The 20,333-nt window shown below is 33.9% G+C and overlaps 1 protein-coding gene across 9 annotated transcripts in view; it reads right to left on the bottom strand.

The window, feature by feature from the left end:
• The window catches only part of ZBBX (zinc finger B-box domain containing), a 121,453-nt gene that overhangs the window by 59,778 nt on the left and 41,342 nt on the right, over window positions 1–20,333 (bottom strand). The window lies entirely within an intron of this gene.

Genomic DNA, 20,333 nt, shown 5'->3' with positions numbered 1-20,333 from the left:
TTATCTATTACATCATACCACATAAGTTCACAAAAGGAAAAAAATAACATCTTCTTAAATATTTCTATGGAGTCTCTGTCCTCTCTTCGCCCGCAAAAGCGGTTCCCTTAAATATTTCTATGGTGATCAGAGTGCCTGGCATATAACATACAGTAAAAATGCGGTGGTGGGAGGAGGGAGAGGAAGAATTGCAGAATAAAATATATAATTGAGAAAAAGATTAAAAAGAAACCTTTCCACATGCTTTCAGAGTAACTGAAAAGGAACAGGCAACTCTTGGAAAGACCCTAGTCTCTGAGAGTTCTCCTATCAGCAGCTACTCTGGTCTGCCCAAAGAGTCTGCAGGATTCTGGATCCCATCTGAGCTTGAACCAAACAACTGCCAGTAAAAATATTACTTTTCACCAGGATGAGGCTCTCTGAAAACCTGGTATTAGAAAACCAAGCAATAGGTCTTACTCCATTAGCAAATGTCCTCAAGACAGAGAATAACTTCAGCAAGGATTAGAAATAATTATTTTGTACCTTTCCATGGAAATATTCCTATTTTTAAATTTTCATCTAGTTACCTATTTAAATAACTAAGATTACACTGAAACTTTCCAGTTATGATCTTTTTAGATCTGTTAAAATTCACTGCAATCTCATTCTGGAATAAATCACTTAAGATAAAATTAATTAGTGTTATTTCACACTGAATTAATGAATTATATATGAAAAATGACTAATGTGGGGGCACTAGGCTGCTCAGTCAGTTACGTGTCAAACTCTTGATTTCAGCTCAGGTCATGATCTCACTATTCATGAGATCAAGCCCCGCATTGGGCTCTGTGCTGATAGTGCAGAGCCTGCTTGAGATTCTCTCTTCTCCTCTCCATCTGTCCCTCTACCACTTGCATGTATATGTATGCAGTCTCTCTCTCTCTTTCTCTCAATAAGTAAACATTAAAAAAAGAAAAATGACCAATGTGATCTATGATACACACACACACACACACACACACACACACACACACGTATAAATATCTGTGGCATCTGCTCCAAATTTTCCCAATGATAATCAAAAAGCCTATACATATCTATATAATTCTTATTTTTAAAAGAAATTCAAAAAGGTAATGCTTTACCTTTACAGAAACATCTGTATTTTAACAATTTTTTTTAAAAGGAGTAATCCAATATAAGCCTGATTTTAAATTCCCTAGAATAGAGATCTATTGATTTCAAAGATGATTAGAATGTCTAGTTTTCATTTTACACATTCTTAAAAGTAGTAAAAACAATAGTATTGATTTTATAAAAAATTATCAACACAGAATTATCCAAATATATTAACACAAAACAAAGATTATTCCTGTCCTAAAACGAATCCTGCTATTAATGTTTCAATTAATTGCTATAACATTTTCAGGTAGGATATTAAGGGACTCCGAAATGGCACACACAAAAAAATATTTCATTTTTAAATTTACTGATAAAAAATAAGATTAACATCATGGATAATAAAATAAAGTGCTACAATTGATTATCTTAAAGTTCTGTTAATTTGGTAAAAATAAAATGCCAACAAATGGGAATTTTCTTTCCTAGAGTAACTTACATTTAAATATTACTTTTCTCAGGGGGGCCTGGGTGGCTCAGTCAGTTAAGCATCCAACTTCGGCTCAGATCATGATCTCATGGTTTGTGAGTCTGACCCCAGCATTGGGCTCTGTGCTGACAGCTCAGAGCCTGGAGCCTGCTTTGGATTCTGTGTCTCCCTCTCTCTCTGTTCCTCCCCCACTCGCATTGTCTCTCCCTCTCTCAAAAATAAATAAAGATTTAAAGAATGAATGAATGAATAAATAAAGAAATAAAAATAAATATTATTTTCTCAGTTATTAGAGTGGTATATGTCATCTTTCTTATTCTTAAAATAAATATGCACAGAAAGGGAACAGATATGATCCCTATTACATAGACAAGGAAATTCAAGCTCATAATGATTATGTTAAAGCCAAATGGATACAAAATATTGGAGCTTGAGTTAGAACCAAGGTCTTCTTCCAGCCTCCTTCTCTCTTCTAAATTACACTAACACAGATAATGTGTTTTATTTTTGATTTCCTGAGACTTACAATATATTAATAGTTCTCAATAGATATGAACATTTTTCCTTCCTTTAAAAAAACCTATAATTCCAGGGGTGCCTGGGTGGCTCAGCTGGTTGGGCCAACTGACTTAGGCCCAGGTCATGATCTCACAGTTTATGAGGTCAAGCCCCACATCAGGCTCTGCACTGACAGCTCAAAGCACGGAGCCTGCTTTGGAATCTCTCTCTCTCTCTCTCTCTCTCTCTCTCTCTCTCTCTCTCTCTCTCTCTCAAAAATAAATAAAACATTTAAAAACAAATTTTTTAACTTAAAAAAAACTATAAATCTATACATAGTTGCTTATGCAGGTATTAGATTGTTTATAGTTTTTGTTTCTAACTTATTCTGCTTACTTATTTTCATGTTTTGCTAAGCACTAGGAAACTCAAGGCAAAAACAGATTCTTCTTTACTTGTGGGGAGCCATGTGAACTTTGCAAAAACAAAACTTACAAACAACAAAATGAAAAGTACTCTAGAAGAGTAAAATTATAGGGTAATTTTATCCTATAAAACATCTATCTCTTAAGAGGCATAAAATTTAACAACATCATTAACATTAGAAATTTACCATAGTGCTATAACATACCATTTTATAATACTTATAACTTCCTAAGTATCAGAAAAATATATCATATATATGTTAATGATTTGCAACTTCCTATTACCCAGATTAGTCTCCCATACATACTCTAGAGAAGAATCTACAACTAACTACTAGATACATCTCTCCACAAACACAGTTTCTCCCTTTGAATCTGGGTGGAACTCTGTGATAGCTTAACAGAATGTGAGAAGTAGTGATGAATTTCATTTCCAGGGGCAAGGCAGTAAGAAAGTACCCCTTTTACTGTTCAGCAAGCTTTGTAAATGGATGTACAGTGATGTTGGAAGTAACACATCTAAGACGGTTGTGCTACATATTAAAGTCCCCAAAACCAGAGGGAGGGGATGTTTAAAATGAGATGTTGTAGGAACATCCGTGTTGAACTCTAGGTGAGTAAAATTAAACTTTTACTCTTTTAAGCCACTGAGATTGGGCTCTTCTACTTCAGCAAGCATTACCCTAATATGTAGCTTCATATTTGGAAACTACTCCTAAATGGATATTCTGTTTCAGCTAGTGGAAGGAAGGAAGGAAGGGAGGGAGGAAGGAAGGAAGGAAGGAAGGAAGGAAGGTAGGAAGGAAAGAAGGAAGGAAAGGGAAAGATAAAATTTTTAAGTGTTTCCTATTAAAAAACACACATAAATATATTACTTCTATCTCTTGCCAAAATTTTCCTCTCTCCTTGGAAAAGCTAGCTTTCCATTTATAATTCTATTTAGGATTTTAGGTCCAGATCAAATGTCATCCAGTTGCAATGTACATCAATGGCATTATAAAAAATAGTTCAGAAGGGCAAATTATTTAATCTCTTTGAAACAAGTTTTCTTCCTCAACTAACAGCAGCAGAATTTATATATTTTCTATGTGCCTTTATAATTCCTTCCGCACATCAGTACTAGAACTTTGTTCCTCAGTGTGTAATCTATAAATCAGCAGCATCACCATCAACTGGAAACTTGCTGAAAATACAAAATCTCAGGTACCACTCAGAATCACTGAATCAGAACCTGCCATTTAATATGCAACTTGAATGCTCATTAAGGTTTAATAATCATCGTGTCAGAATAGTTACCACTCAGTCGTGTTACAATTGGTTGAATACATCTGTCCTCCCTTTTGTGATTATGAATTCCTTGAGACAGGGGACCATGTCTTATTCTGCCTTATATACCATGCTTTATATCGCCTTCTTTTGATTCTTCTCCCTGTGGCCCTATCCTTCACACTTTGCAACTAGAACACTGCTTGACACTGGTTAAGTACTTGAGAAATGTTGGTTGAATCAAATTTTTCTGACTTACTGAGATAAAAGTGCCTAAAAGTTCTATTTGAACATTCCTTCCATATAGTCAAGCTTTCTAAGTCAATGTCAACACAGGCAAAATCAATGGCACTGTTAATAATAGCACAAAAGGGAAAATCATTTACCTCTCTAAGCCTAAGTGTTCTGTACCTATAAAATGAAGACAATATCTACTTTGCAGAACTGTTGTGAAAAATATACATCCTGTATGAAAATCACCTAGGAGAGCGATGACACAAAGTAATGCATTCAAATGATTGCTACCATTTTATCTAGATCACCATATACCACTTCTCTGTAAGTAAGAGAAATAGTTCAAACATCCAGAAAACAATCTCTATCCAATTCAATAGGCAGAAGTGGGACTTTATGACTATGGTATAGTGAAGAGGTCAGTAAATAAGTCTATCCCCATAAGATAAATGTTAAACTGGATAATTTTTTTAAAAAACTGTTTCAGGGCTCTGAAATCAACCAAAAGCAAACACCAAGTTGAAAAGTATTTTCTCAAGAAAAACTACTATGACATTACTGGAGAATACCAAAGATCTTCTTTACATGGGGTCGCTCCTATCTTGTATCTCCCTTCCCAAGTTGGTCAATGTTACCAGGGCCAGACTGGCCTTGCTAAACAGGAAGCATGCTTGATTCCTGGCAGAGGGCAGAATCTTAAAATTACAGTGGCATTATCAAGGAGCTAGCAAATCTGGTTATAAATGAACCTACAGCTCTGACAGCCTGAGGCGTTAGTCCCAGTTAGGGTGGGAAATGGACCAGTCAAACATTTAGTGGGATGATTCTGAAAATGAGAAAGCTATATATTAGGGCTACTCAAGAAATGGAAATCATAAAAAAGAACCAAATAAAAATTTTTAACTATGACCTAAATAGAGTAACAAAAGATTTGAAAAGGAAGAAGAAAAATTCAATGTACTTGAAGAAAGATAGAGATAAACTATCTAATTTGAAAAGCAAAAAGTAAAAGATTAAAGACCTATGGGGTCTTACAGACCTATGGGGCAGCATCAATCATCCAACATATATTTAGTGAGTATATCAGGGAGAGAGAAATGAGGGAAAAAATGTATATATATGAAAAATTGATTGTCCCAAACTTCTCATATATGATACAAACTATTACCTTAAAAATCCAAGAAACTCAACAAGCCCTAAGAAAGGTAAATATAGAGAGATCCATACCAAGATACATCATAAGTAAATTATGGGAAGTCAAAGATAAACAGAAAATCTTGAAAGGAATGAGAAAAATTACTTATCACATATATGAGCACATAAATATGAATAACAAACTGATTTTTGCATCTGAAAAAAATTGGAGAGCAAAAAGCAGAAGAATGATACAAAGTGCTGAAAGGAAAAAACTGCCAAAAATTATTCTATATTCAGGAAAGCTGTCCTTTAAAAATGAAAGTAAATAGAAAGACGTTCCCAAATAGGCAAAGTAAGAGATAATTCATTACAAGCATATGTGCCTTATAAGAAATACTAAATAAAGGTTTTAATGCTGAAAGGTATTAAATCCAACAGAAGACGGATCTCCAGAAACATAAATATATGGGTAAATATAAAATGTAGTTAAATATCTCCTTTTTCCTCTTTTTAACTTCTTTTAAATACATAAAGTAACATGCAGCAGTAACTTTGACACTATATTGTGGATTTGTAACATTGATATATAATATATAACCCACACAAAGAAATGGAGAGAAAATGGAGCTACAAATAGAGTCAGGTTACAATATTTTACCAAAGTTAGTATTGACATGAAGTAGTGTCATATAGTGTAATACCCAGAACAGCCACTAGATAAATAAATACATGGACACACATATATGCACACACCCACACACACTCAAAAAAGTAATTTCAATGGCACAATAAAAATATCTTTAACACAAAAGAAAGTAGTAAGGGAAAAAGGAACAAAAAAGACAAAGGCATATAAAAAACAAATAACAACATGGAAGATGTAAATTTAATTACATCGTAATTCTATTGAATGTGAATGGACTAAACACACCAATAGAGACCAAAATTGTCAGACTTGGTAGGAAAAAAGTATAAGACACAACTATATGCCATTGATAAGAGCCTGACTTTAGTTAGATTCAAAGACAAATAGGTTAAAACTAAAAAGATGGAAAATATGGAGAACAAACAGAGGATTACTGGGGCGGGGGGGGGGGGGTTGTGGGAGAGGGATGGGCTAAATGGGTAATGGGCATTATGGAATTTACTCCTGAAATCATTGTTGCACTATATGCTAACTAATTTGGATGTAAATTAAAAAAAATTAAATTAAAAATAAATAAATAAATGAAGTAAAAAGATGGAAAATATATACTTTTAAATTAAGAATCATAAGAGAGCTGGAGAGTCTATATTAATAAAACAAAAAATGCAATAGCACAAAGAGGGATATTTTATAATATTAAAGTCAACAAAACAGGAAGCTACAGTTATATTTATGATCAATTATATCTACAACAGTTATATATGTAACAACAGAGCCCCCAAATACATAAAGGAATAGCAGATACAACTAAAAAGAGATAAGGCCAGTTAAAAAGTCCAATTAGAAACTTCAAACCCCCTCCTCAGAAATTAATGAAATAGCTAGGCAGAAAATCAGTAAGGATATAAAAACTTGAATACCACCATGAAGTAACTTAACCTAAGAGACATTGAAAGAACCTTTGACTTCACAATATCAGAATATTAATTCTTTTCAAGTTCAAATGGGACATTCTTTAGAAGAGACCAGTATTAATAAATTCATAAGAACTGAAGTCATACAAAGTATGTTCTCTGACCTCAACAACAACAAAAAATTAGAAATTAGCAACAAATAACTTTGGGAAATCACGAAATAGTTAGAAATTGAACAACTTGCTTCTAAATAACCTTACAATAAAAAAATAAATCACAAGGGATATTAGAAAATAACCTGAAAAGAAAGAACCTTAAATTGATTAGAAATTAAACATATCAAAATATATAAGATACAGTTAAAGCAGTGGTTAATGTGAAATTTATAGCTTCAAATGTTTGTTTTGGAAAGGAGGAAGGCATAAAATCAATAGTCTAAATCTAATCCTCACTCAAGAAAGTAGGAAAAAAAAGAAAAGAAAAAGTCCAAAAGTAGGTGGGAATCAGAAAATAAAGATCAGAATAAATGAAATATAACAAAATTGAAAAAAAATCAATAAAACTAAAATTGAGTTTGTTAAAAAGACTTGAATATGTATAAACCTTTAGCTAAACTGACTAACAAAAAAGAGTAAAATACAAATTAACAAAATCAATAATGAAAGAAAGAACATCATTCCAGACCTACAGAAGTTAGAGGAACCTAAAAATCTCATGCCAATAAATTAGACAACTTAGATCTACTGGATAAATTCAATGAAAAACAGAAATCATCAAAATTGACTCACTAAATAACAGGAAATCAGAATTGAATAAGGTAAAGAAAGTAATAATTCAAAATCTTCCCATGAGAGAAAAATCCCAGACTCAGATTGTTTCACCGGTAAAGTTTGTTCAATATTTAAGGGAGAAATTACACCAATCTAACACAAACACTTTCAGGAAAAAAGAGGAAGAAATAATTCTAACTCATTTTTAAAAAAAAAAATTTTTTTTCAACGTTTATTTATTTTTGGGACAGAGAGAGACAGAGCATGAACGGGGGAGGGGCAGAGAGAGAGGGAGACACAGAATCAGAAACACGCTCCAGGCCCCGAGCCATCAGCCCAGAGCCTGACGCGGGGCTCGAACTCACGGACCGCGAGATCGTGACCTGGCTGAAGTCGGACGCTTAACCGACTGCGCCACCCAGGCGCCCCTCTAACTCATTTAATGAGGCTAATGTAACACAATGCCAAAGTAGACAACCACATTTCAGGAAACTAAAAGTACAGACTAATCTCCATATGATCATAGATGCAAAGTTCCTTCACAAAACATTTGCAAATCTGATCCACAAATACATAAGTTATGAATCACAACCAAGTGAAATTATATCCAGTAATGCAATCTTAACATCTAAAAATCAAGTATTGTAAAAGCCATATCAATAAAAGAAAAAAAAAACATGATAAATGTTGGGACAATGAAAACAGGGGGAAAAACAGAAAATACAAAAGGACTTCCTCAAATTGGAAAGAGCATCTATGAAAAACCTACAGCTAACATCACAAGCAATGGAAAAGACTAAATGTTTTGCCCTTATCAGGAACAAGGCTAGGATGTGAACACCTGCCACTTCTATTTAACATTTTACTGGTTATTCTAGCTAACACAAGAAGATAAGAAAAAATAAATATAAAAACTTCTAGATTAAAAAGGAAGAATTAAAACTATTTTATTTGTAGAGAATATGAATTCTCCATATGTAGAAAATCCTAAAGTATCAAAAAAAAGTTACTATAATAAGTGAGTTTATTAGGTCACAAGATTCAAGACCAATATTCAAAAATCAATTTTATTTATATATACCAGCAATGAACAACCCAAAAATAGAATTAAGAAATAATTATACATAGTAATATCCAAAAGAATAAAATACTTAAAAAATATTTAACAAAAAATGTATATGACTTTGACACTAAAAAGTATAAAACACTGATGAGAAAAATTAAATAAGATGTAAATAATGGAACAAAATAATGTTATAGACTGAAAGACTCAATATTGTTAAGATGGTAATCTTCTCCAAATCAATCTGTATACCACACAAAATCTTTAACAAAATCCCATCAGGATATCTCTTTTTAACACTTGATAAGCCTACCCTCTCATGTATATGGACACAATGAGATATCATCTCATATCCATTAGGATGGCTACTACAAGAAAACAAAGGATAACTAGTGTTGATAAGCATGTGGAGAAATAGAATCCTTGGGCACTATTAATGGGATTGTAAAATAGTTTAGCTGCTATTAAAAACATGAAATTTCCTCAAAAAATTAAAAATGGGCTTAACATAACTACCAAAGCCATTTCTAGGTACGTATTCAAAATAATGAAAAGTGGGGTCTCAAAAGAAGTGTCTTCATACACATGCTCATAGAAGAACTATTCACAGGAGCCAAGAGGTAGAAGCAATGCGAGCATCCATCAATGCATGAATATATAAACAAAATGTGGTGTGTGTGTATAGATATATATATATAGATATCTATATATATATATATAGATATATATATCTATATATATCTATATATATATAGATCTATATATATCTATATATATATATCTATATATATATAGATATATATAGATCTATATCTATATATAGATATATATATCTATATAGATATATATAGATATATATCTATATATATCTATATATATATATAGATCTATATATATCTATATATATATATCTATACACAGTGTGTGTATAGATATATATATATCTATATATATATAGATATATATAGATATAGATATATAGATATAGATATAGATATAGATATAGATATAGATATAGATATAGATATAGATATAGATATATATAGATATATATCTATATATATCTATATATATATAGATATATATCTATATCTATACACACACACAGTGAAATATTACTCAGCTTTAAAGAAAAAAAAAGTGACACATGCCACGATGTAAATGAACTTTGAGGAAATTATGCCAAATGAAATAAGCCAGATACCAAAAGACAAATATTCGATAACTACACTTATATTAGATCCTAGAGTAGTCAAATTAATACAAAGTAGAATGTTTAATGGGTATAGAGTTTCAGTTTTGCAAGATTAGAAACTTCTGAAGATTGCACAATAATGTGTACATACTGAACTATATATACTTAATATTAAGACAGTAAATATTTTCATGTATATTTTATAACTAAAATTTTTTAAATGTATATGAAACAGAGGATCTAGAAGAGCCAAAATAATTTGAAACAAGAACAAAGTTGGAAAACTTATATCACCTAATCTTAAAGCTTCTTATAAAGCAACAGTAATCAAGAGTGCAGTATTGGCATAAGGCTAGGCAAATAGATCAAAAGAACAGAATACAGAGTCGAGGAATAAGCCCTTATGTTCAATTGATTTTTAATAAAGATGTCAAGGCACTTCAGTGGGAAACGACAGTCTTTTTAACAAATGGTGCTATGACAATTAGATAGCCATAGGCATAAATATGAATTTAGACTTCTACCTCATACCAAATACAAAAGAAAATGTATCATTTCTCCACATTGGTGGGAATGCAAATTGGGGCAGCCGCTCTGGAAAGCAGTGTGGAGGTTCCTCAGAAAATTAAAAATAGACCTACCCTATGACCCAGCAATAGCACTGCTAGGAATTTATCCAAGGGATACAGGAGTACTGATGCATAGGGCCACTTGTACCCCAATGTTCATAGCAGCACTCTCAACTATAGCCAAATTATGGAAAGAGCCTAAATGTCCATCAACTGATGAATGGATAAAGAAATTGTGGTTTATATACACAATGGAATTCTACATGGCAATGAGAAAAAATGAAATATGGCCTTTTGTAGCAACGTGGATGGAACTGGAGAGTGTGATGCTAAGTGAAATAAGCCATACAGAGAAAGACAGATACCATATGGTTTCACTCTTATGTGGATCCTGAGAAACTTAACAGGAACCCATGGGGGAGGGGAAGGAAAAAAAAAAAAAAAGAGGTTAGAGTGGGAGAGAGCCAAAGCATAAGAGACTGTTAAAAACTGAGAACAAACTGAGGGTTGATGGGGGGTGGGAGGGAGGAGAGGGTGGGTGATGGGTATTGAGGAGGGCACCTTTTGGGATGAGCACTGGGTGTTGTATGGAAACCAATTTGTCAATAAATTTCATAAAAAAAAAAAAAAAAGAAAATGTATCATAGACCTAAATCCAAGGGCTAGGGCTATAAAACTCATGGAAGAAAATACAGGAGAAACATTTTAGGCAAAATTTTTTGAAGTGGCACTTAAAACATGATCCATAAAATAAACAATTGATAAATTAAGGCTTTGTCAAAACAAACGTGATCTGTGAACACCATACATTCTGTATCAAAATTCTTTCAGGTTTTGCATTTGGTTTGTGTGTGTGCATGTGTGTGTGTGTGTGTGTGTGTGTGTGTGTAATAATTGACACTCTTATCCTAAAATTGACAATATTATTCTAAAATGCACATGGAAATTCAAAAAATATAGAATTAATATTTTAATATGCATTTAAAAAGTCAAGCCATAGACTAGAAGAAAATATTTGAAAATCGTATATCTGATAAAGACCTACATCCAGAATGTATAAAGAACACTTAAATCTCACTATCACAAAGACAAACCAGGCAATTTTTAAATGGCCAAGGGGTGCCCAGGTGGCTCAGTTGGTTAAGTGTCCGACTCTTGGTATCAGCTCAGATCATGATCTCATGGTTCGTGGGATGGAGCCCCAATCGGGCTCTGCACTGCAATGCAGAACCTGCTTGAGATTCTCTAACTCTCTCTCTCTGCCCCTCCCCCACTCATGCTCTCTCCCTTTCTCTCTCTCTCTCTCTCTCTCTCAAAATACATATACATTTAATAAAATAAAATAAAATGGCCAAAAGATTGGAATAATCTTTTCATCAAAGACATATAGAAGGTTAATAAGCAAATGAAAAGATGTTCAATATCATTAGTCATTAAAGAAGTATAATTAGAACCACAATGAGATGGCATTAGACACATACTAGAATAGCTGTAATGCAAAACACTGACAATACCAAGTTTTGGTGAGGATGTGGAGAATATGAAATCCTAATAAGTTGCTGGCAGGAAATGGAAAATGTTATAGATATTTTAGAAGATAGTTTGGAATTTCCTTAAGAAGTTAACAAATACTTATTTTGGAAGTCAACAATTCTGCTCCCAGATATTTAAGAGCAATGAAAACAGTCTACACAAAGATCTGTACACAAATAAATATTCATAACAGCATTATTCTATGGTGATGCAGTAAGCTGCTTGCCTATTGCTTTATTTTTTAGACCAAACTCCTTTTATGTTTTAGCCCAAACTTCGAAACACCAAAAGCCTAAACAATCTATATATCTATCAGTTGATGACTGGATAAACAAAATATGATATATCCACACAATAGGATATTATTTAGCATTAAAAAGGAATAAACTCCTACAATGAACATGCAATAATATGGAAGAACTTTATGCTAAGTAAAAAAAAAAAGGCAGACACAAAAGATTACATAGAAATGATTCCACTTTTATGAAATGTCTAGAAAAGATAAATCTATACCAACAGAAAGCAGACCTGTAGTTGCCTTGGGCTAGAAGTAGGAGCAAGTGTTGATTGCAAAAAAGCACCAGGAGATTTTTTTGTTGTGATGGAAATGTTCTAAAACTCAATTGTGGTGATTGTTGCACAGGTTTATAAATTTACTTTAAAAAGTATACACTGGGGGGGTGCCTAGGTGGCTCAGTCAGTTAAGCATCTGACTTTGGCTCAGGTCATAATTTCATGGTTCATGAGTTCGAGCCCCACTTCTGGCTCTGTGCTGACAGCTCAGAGCCTGGAGTCTGCCTCAGATTCTGTGTCTCCCTCTCTCTGCCCCTCTCCCGCTCATGCTCTTTTTCTCAAAAATAAATAAACATTTTTTTAAATTATGCACACTTGCAATGTGAATTTGATAGTATGTAAATTAAACCTCAATAAAAGGAGTTTGGACTAAAAAATAAATCAGTGAACAAGTAGCTTTCTGCATCACTATGTCTAACTGCAGCAGAGACTTGTATTAAAGTGAATACTCAATTCCAAGTAATGTCCCCTTCCATGGTAATTTCTCCCTGACCCACAGTGGTGCTCATCCCCAACGGCCCCACCATGGGAGACACAAATTACTCAACATATTTCTGTCCTCTGGGCCACGGTTCATTGAACAAGGAGTAACCACTTAGTCTTCACTGAGTTCATGAAAATTTAGATTTGGAATCAACGAAGCAACATTTGTTCTGTCACTGACATTCTCTTATCTAATTCACAACTTGTTAATTATAAAAAAAGAATAAAGTAGATACACAGGAAAAAATAAAGTGGAAGAAGAAGTGTGCCTTGGCTCTCAACAGCTTTCTAATTTCTAGTCCTGGTTCTTAGTATCACTCAGCTGCGTCACCCCTACTCCCATGCATCTGTGAGGCCTTTAACAACAGGAAAAATTCTTTGTTGCCAAAGCTAGTGCAAGGAAATCTAACTAAGGATCAGTGCTTCCTAACTGCGGCAAGAAAATCTGAAAATGTGGGGAGGTGTTCGGGTTTTCATGCTCACTGGAGAGCATTACTACTATTTAATCAGCAATAACCAGGTTCAATCAGTACTCTGAAATCTGAGGGATGGTGGAGCTCAAGAAAAAAAGTTCCTGCCCAAAATACTCAAGAGCATCCCCATCGAGAAATAGCTAACACAGACCTAGCATTCAATTAGCAACATTTTTTTAAATTACAGAAACCCAGTAAAAAGAAATCATAATGCCACCATATTAACAAGTAATAAACACGGGTGCCTGTGTGGCTCAGGTGGTTAAGCATCTGACCTAGATTTCAGCTCAGGTCATGATCTCATGGTTCATGGGATCAAGTCCATGGCTGATGCTTGCAGCAGTGTGGAGCCTGCTTGGGATCCTCTCTCTCCCTCTCTCTCTCTCTCTGTCCCTCCTCTGCTTGTGGGTATGCAAGCTCTTTCTCTCTCTCAAAATAAATAAACTTAAAAAATTAAGAAAATAATTTCAACGTAATAAACAGACGTTTCTTCCAATTAATGAGTAGTACTTCACAGAGGTAACCACTATTAACAGTTTGGTCTATATCCCTGCAGTCTTGTGTCTCTGCTTAGAAGGTTACATCTAGATTTGCAACACAAAACACATTACCTTTCACTTACTAATATAACAAATATCATCTTAATAAGTAACCAATGAACAAAAGGTAAAGTTATTGCAACAAAATATGAAAAATAGAGAACTATGCATATTAAGTATCAAACCCTGTACCATATCTATTAATATCATCAAATTTTAAAGCTCAAAGATAATTATATTTCCATCCTCTAAATATTAAAATTTATACATAACAGTACTAATAGGTAGCAACAGGAAAGGGGGGGGGACTGAAATGAATAAAATTACCTGTGTAACTTTTCTACATGCTAAAAATGTTTAAAAATAAAACCAAAACAGCCTTCAGGGCGCATAGTAAATCACATACCTCACTGTAGGATAGAAGCTTAAACTAAAGCCAAAGAATGTGATTTACTGCCAGCATTTCCAGATCCCCACCCCCCAATCCTTCACTACACTGTGTGATGGTAGGATTTCATCTGGTAACTGTTCTAAATTCTCACCTGAACTTTTTTCTCCCTAGAATGATATTATCTTTCAAATTACACTGTAGAAGAATTCATCACTCTGACAATGTATCATTAATCAAAAGTAAAGAGGGTTGATATTTTATAGCATTTTGGAATGGATGGCACCTTGTAGAAGTTTACGTCTAAGAGTAAAAGTTTTAGTTTAGTTAGAAAAATGATATACTTTATGGTAGTGTCAGTGCTTCAAAACTCTTAAGTACCATCATCATCCCAAACCCTGGCCATCCAGCAATAAATATTAATGATCATGTTGACATATCCATGCCTCCTTATGTGATCCAGCAGTATCAGCTCAAAGAAATTCACATATAATGTAGACCTATGTTACTTCCTCAGTTTGGGGGAAAAAATGCTGGAATGTCTGTTTTCATGGTGTTAACTTCCATTGATTTTCCAGTTGCAAAATTGTAGAAGAGATTTATTGCAACCACAGGCTTTTATTAAAGCCTGTTATTTCATTTGTATTTGGTAGGCATGTAGTTATAGAGATACACACATACAGAGAAAATGTTGTGTTAAGCAGAACTTAAGAACCATTATGAATTCATTGGTTGCAGTGACCGTGGAATAGAGGTGGAAGTTGGATACCTTTTAACCATTAAATTATTTCAGAAAGACAAAATTATGCACTAAAGGAATTTAAAAATTGTATATGCTATATATCATATTACATATATAGCTTTTTCTTTGACCTGGCTTTTGAGAAAACAATTTCCTCCCAAATCAGCAATATTTTCCCAAGTACAACTTGTTCTGGTTTCTTTGATGTGAATTACCTCATACTTAAATGGTAAATAGGGGAATGATGTCAGTATAACTATGGAGTTTTATTGATTCTTAAGTTTTTTTTTCCAGCACATTACTGTTTTGAGACAATCATGGTCAAGCGGTCTCACAATTAAAGCCAAAACCTAAGCAGTATAGGAAGACCTTAAGAAAAAGCTGAAAATCTATATAAAGCCTCCCCTGTGTGAAGAATTATTTTGATGGCTTTAACAACCATGCATCCCACTAAGTAAAGCTATCTGAAAAAAAGAAAAACATGAGTGCAGATAAAGAAGCTATAAAGATACTCCCACTGATTTAAAACAATGGATTATTAAGGAGGCAACAATTTGAGTCAGATTTGTCCATTTTGATGAAAATGATCTCTGTTAGAAGTGGATTGCTACTAGGATCTTCATCACAGAGAAGGAAGCATAAGTCCACGACGTATATGTGTCAGTGGTGTCGTTAACTGTTTTTGCTAGGGCTCTGGTTACAAAATCTCATAGGATTTGAGTGGCCTTCCCCTAACCCTAATTTTTCTGGAAGTTAAGTGGGCAATTTTCCATAATGGAAAGTCTTTCAGAAATCATATATTATGGCAGAAGTGCACGTACACTGAATATAATTTGTAGTAAAATAAACTTTTTCATTAAAAATCATAAAAATGTTTGTCTAAGATTTATTTATCCAAAGAAACTTCTACAGGTTATTTTGCCATCATATTTCTCTTTATACATTGCATCGAACACATTCGTGATGACAGTATAAGGATCCCCTAAAGTCAACAATAACAAATCAGATTACATCATTTTGAGTTGGGAGCTACATAGAAAGGAGGGACTAGTAACTACAACAAGAGATAAATTCCTCAGAAAATCATGGATCTATGAAAAGATGTAATAAATCCATTAAATTTAGTAAAAATAGTAAAAATACTTTTGCAAAGTAAAAATTTACTTATGAAAATTACACTAAGCTTGGATGTCCTAATCCATTAAACAAAAATGAAAAAGATGAGCTTTTTTCTCTCAATTCTTCCACCTCACTAAAATGTATCTTCTATTCTTACAAAAAAAGTGTTATTTTGCTTCTCTGGTGAATCCATCTTTACAGATTGTCTTAGTTCAAGTTTGTTCCCTAAAAATATAGGCTTTACCATAGAGCCAACTATGAATTCTCTATGAAAGTCAAAGAAGAAAACATCCACAAATGATTTCATCAAAGGTTTCATGTAGTGTTAGGATCAAAAGAAAGTTAACTTTAGGGCAACTAGAAAGACAGAGAAGCAAGTGATAGGAATTTCCATATAGTAGAAACCGGAAAAGAAGAACAATTTGAGTAGAAGTTCCCATATAAATACATGAAGATACAGGAGAAAACTAAATATTTACAGGGTGAAAGAATGTTGCAAGGGGGAAACTCACAACAGAATCATGTTTTAAATACAGTTCTGCTCATCATATTTCTAAAAACAGATATGGTATTTGCATGAGTGGGACAAAAATATCAATGGTATAAAAAATCTGCGTATTGCAAGCGAGATAAAAATCAAATTCTGGAAGTGTGAAATTCATGTGGCTGAAATGTATTGCTTATTCCAGCATCATTTAAGTGGAACTTCTTGCTTATTCTACTTTAAGTAGAACTTAAAGGACCCCTAGATTTACTTTTCCTCAAAGTTTAATGAAAACCACAAATTTTGCTAATCAAAGATTCATGTATTATCATTCCTCCCTGACTCATAAAGAGAGAACAAAGAGAAATGAGGACCGGAACACATGCTCCTAATTATAAATGCAGTTTACTGAGACAGCAGTTCAAGATGGCTGTCTAGGAAGATCCTGAACTCACCCCTCCTCCCATGGACACACCAAATCTAGAGCTACGTATAGATCAATTTCCACCGAAAAGACCTGAAAACTAGCTAAACAAAGGATAAAAGGGCCACAATGACACAAGTAGTCGGAACAGAGATGCAGTGTTGCTAACATCTTCATCCTTGGCATGCAGACCCACAATCGGGAGACATCTCCCAACTATGGAGTTTTTCCCTGAGGAGTAACGGGGTTCATATCCCACATCAGGCATCTCAAACCCTGGGTCTTCTGGATGTAAGCCCCATTGTTTTTCAGAGCCAGAGAGATGAGCCCCTAAAATGTCTGGCTCTGAAAATCAATGGGGCTTACATCCAGGAGACCCAAAAGGTTATGGGAACAGAAAGTCCACTCTTAAAGGGCTTGCATGCAGACTCACCCTAAGACCCAATGCAAAAGTAGCAGTTCAAAAAGCAGAAAGCAAAAATCTATAGTAGATATAAAACAGATAATGAACAAGGAAGCTAAACATAACACTAAAGAAAGTCATCAAAACACAAGAGAAGAAAGCAATAGAAGAAGAAAGGAACAGAGAGAAACTAGAAAAACAGCCAAAGAACAACAAAATATCAATAAGCACATACTTATCAATAATCATTCTAATGTAAATGGACCAAATTCTCCAACCAAAAAACACAGAATGATTGAATGGATTAAAAAAAAAGACCCATCTATATGTGCTATAAGACACTTACCTCAGAACTAACAACATATACAAACTGAAAGTGAAGGGATAGAAAAAGACATTCCATGCAAATGGAAATGAAAAATAAAAGCTGGTGTAGCTATAGTTACATCAGACAAAACAGACTTTAAAAAGTCTAATAATAGATAAAGGCATTACATAAAAATAAAGGGGACAATCCAACAAGAGAATATTTGTAAGTATTTATATACCCAACATAGAAGTACCTAAATATATAAAGCAGGTATTAAGAACTTAAAGGAAGAAATTGACAGTGATGAAATATACCCCACTTACACCAGTGGATAGGTCATCCAGATAGAAAATCAATAAGGAAACCTTAGCCTTAAATGAAACATTAGACAAGATAGACAACAGATACACACAGAACATTCTATCCAACAGCAGCAGAGTAAACATTCTTCTCAAGTGCACATGGAACATTCTCCAGGATAGATCACATGTTAGGCCACAAAACCAGTCTCACAAACTCAAGAAGACTGAAATCATACCAACCATTTTTCCACCCAAATGTTATAAAACTCAAAATCAATTACAAGAAAAAACTGGAGAAGTCACAAATATACAGAGATTTAAAAACATGTTACTGAACTAATGGGACAATGATAAAAATCAAAGAGAAACTCAGAAATACCTTGAGAAAAATGAAAACTGAAATGATATTCCAAGATCTATGATACATAAAAAGTGTTCACATGGAACAACAAAAGACCCTGAACATCAAAGATTCGTGATTTACCAAAGCATTCTTAAAAAAAAAGAACAAAGTTGGAGACATAATGCTCTCTGACTTCAAACAAACTACAAAGCCACACTAATCAGAACAGTATGGTATTGGCATAAAACAGACTTGTAGGGGCGCCTGGGTGGCTCAGTCAGTTAAATGACTGACTTCAGTTCAGGTCATGATCTCACAGTTTGTGATTTGAGCTCCACGTCAGGCTCTGTGCTGACAGCTCAGAGCCTGGAGCCTGCTTCTGAATTCTGTGTCTCCCTCTCTCTCTCTGCCCCTCATCCACTTGCAGTCTGCCTCTCTCTCTCTCTCTCTCTCAAAAATAAATATTTAAAAATTAAAACAAACAAACAAACAAACAAACAGACTTGTAGATCAAATAAAAAGGAGAGAGCCCAGAAATAAAGTCACACATATATGGTCAATAATTTATAAAATGAAGTCAAGAATATACAATGGGGAAAGGACAGTCTTTTTAATAAATGATGTTGGGAAAACTGTACAGCCATATGCAAAAGAATGAAACTATACCATTACCTTACCATATACACAAAAGGTAACACAAAATAGATTAAAAATAAGACCCAAAGCCACAAAACTCCTAGAAGTCCTAAGAGAAAACACAAGCAGTAAACTCTATGACACCTGTCTTGGTTTTGAATTTTTGGATATGACTCCAAAAGCAAAAGCAACAAAAACAAAAGTAAAGGGGCACCTGGGTGGCTCAGTTGGTTAAGCATCTGACTATGGCTCAGGTCATGATCTCATGGCTTATGAGTTTGAGCCCAGCATCGGGCTCCATGATGACAGCTTAGAGAATGGAGCCTGTTTCAGGTTCTGTGTCTCCATCTCTCTTTGCCCTCTCCTCTCCATTCTCTCTCTCTCAAAAATAAATATTTAAAAAAAATTTTAAAGCAAAAGTATATAAGTGGAACTAAACCAAACTAAAAACTTTTGCACAGCAAAGGGCACTATCAGCAAAATGAAAAGGCAACCTTCTGAATGGGAGGAAATATTTGCAAAGCACATATACAGTAAGAGATTAATATCTAAAATATATGAAAAACTCAGTAGCAAAAAAAAAAAGAATCGAGTAAAAAGTAGGCGGAAGATCTAAATAGATACTTTTTAAAACACATATAGATGGCTAACAGGCACATGAAAAGATATTCAACACCACTCATCATCAGGGAAATGCAAATCAAAACCACAATGAGATACCACCTCATATCTGTTATAATGGCTCTTCTCAAAAAGACGAGAAATAAGTGTTGGTGAGGGTGTAGAAGAAAGGGAATCTTCATACATTGTTGTATGGAGGTTCTTTAAAAATTACAAAGAGAGAGCGTTCTTTAAAAATTGTAAAATTACATTGCCGACCAGCATGGCTCAGTCGGTTAAGTGTCCAACTCTTGATTTCTGCTCACGTCATGATCTCGCAGTTTGTGAGATCAAGTCCTGCATCAGGCTCCATGCTGCCAGCTCAGCCTGCTTGGGATTCTCCCTCCCTCCCTCTCTCTCAAAATAAATGAATAACAATTTTTTTTTAAAATTACAAAGATAACTATCATAGGATCCAGCTATTTATTCCACTTCTTGGTATTCATCCAAAGAAAATGAAAACACTAATTTCTAAAGCTATATCCACCCTCACATTCATTGCAGCTTTACATATAATAGCCAAGAGATGGGAACCTAAGTGTTTACTGATCGATTAATGGATAAAGAAGATGTGGTATATACACACACATATATGTACATAAATGTATATGTA

The sequence above is a fragment of the Felis catus genome, chromosome C2 (assembly GCF_018350175.1).
Source record: "Felis catus isolate Fca126 chromosome C2, F.catus_Fca126_mat1.0, whole genome shotgun sequence".
Taxonomy (NCBI): Eukaryota; Metazoa; Chordata; class Mammalia; order Carnivora; family Felidae; genus Felis; species Felis catus.
This window is presented reverse-complemented; position numbering and strand designations above follow the sequence as displayed.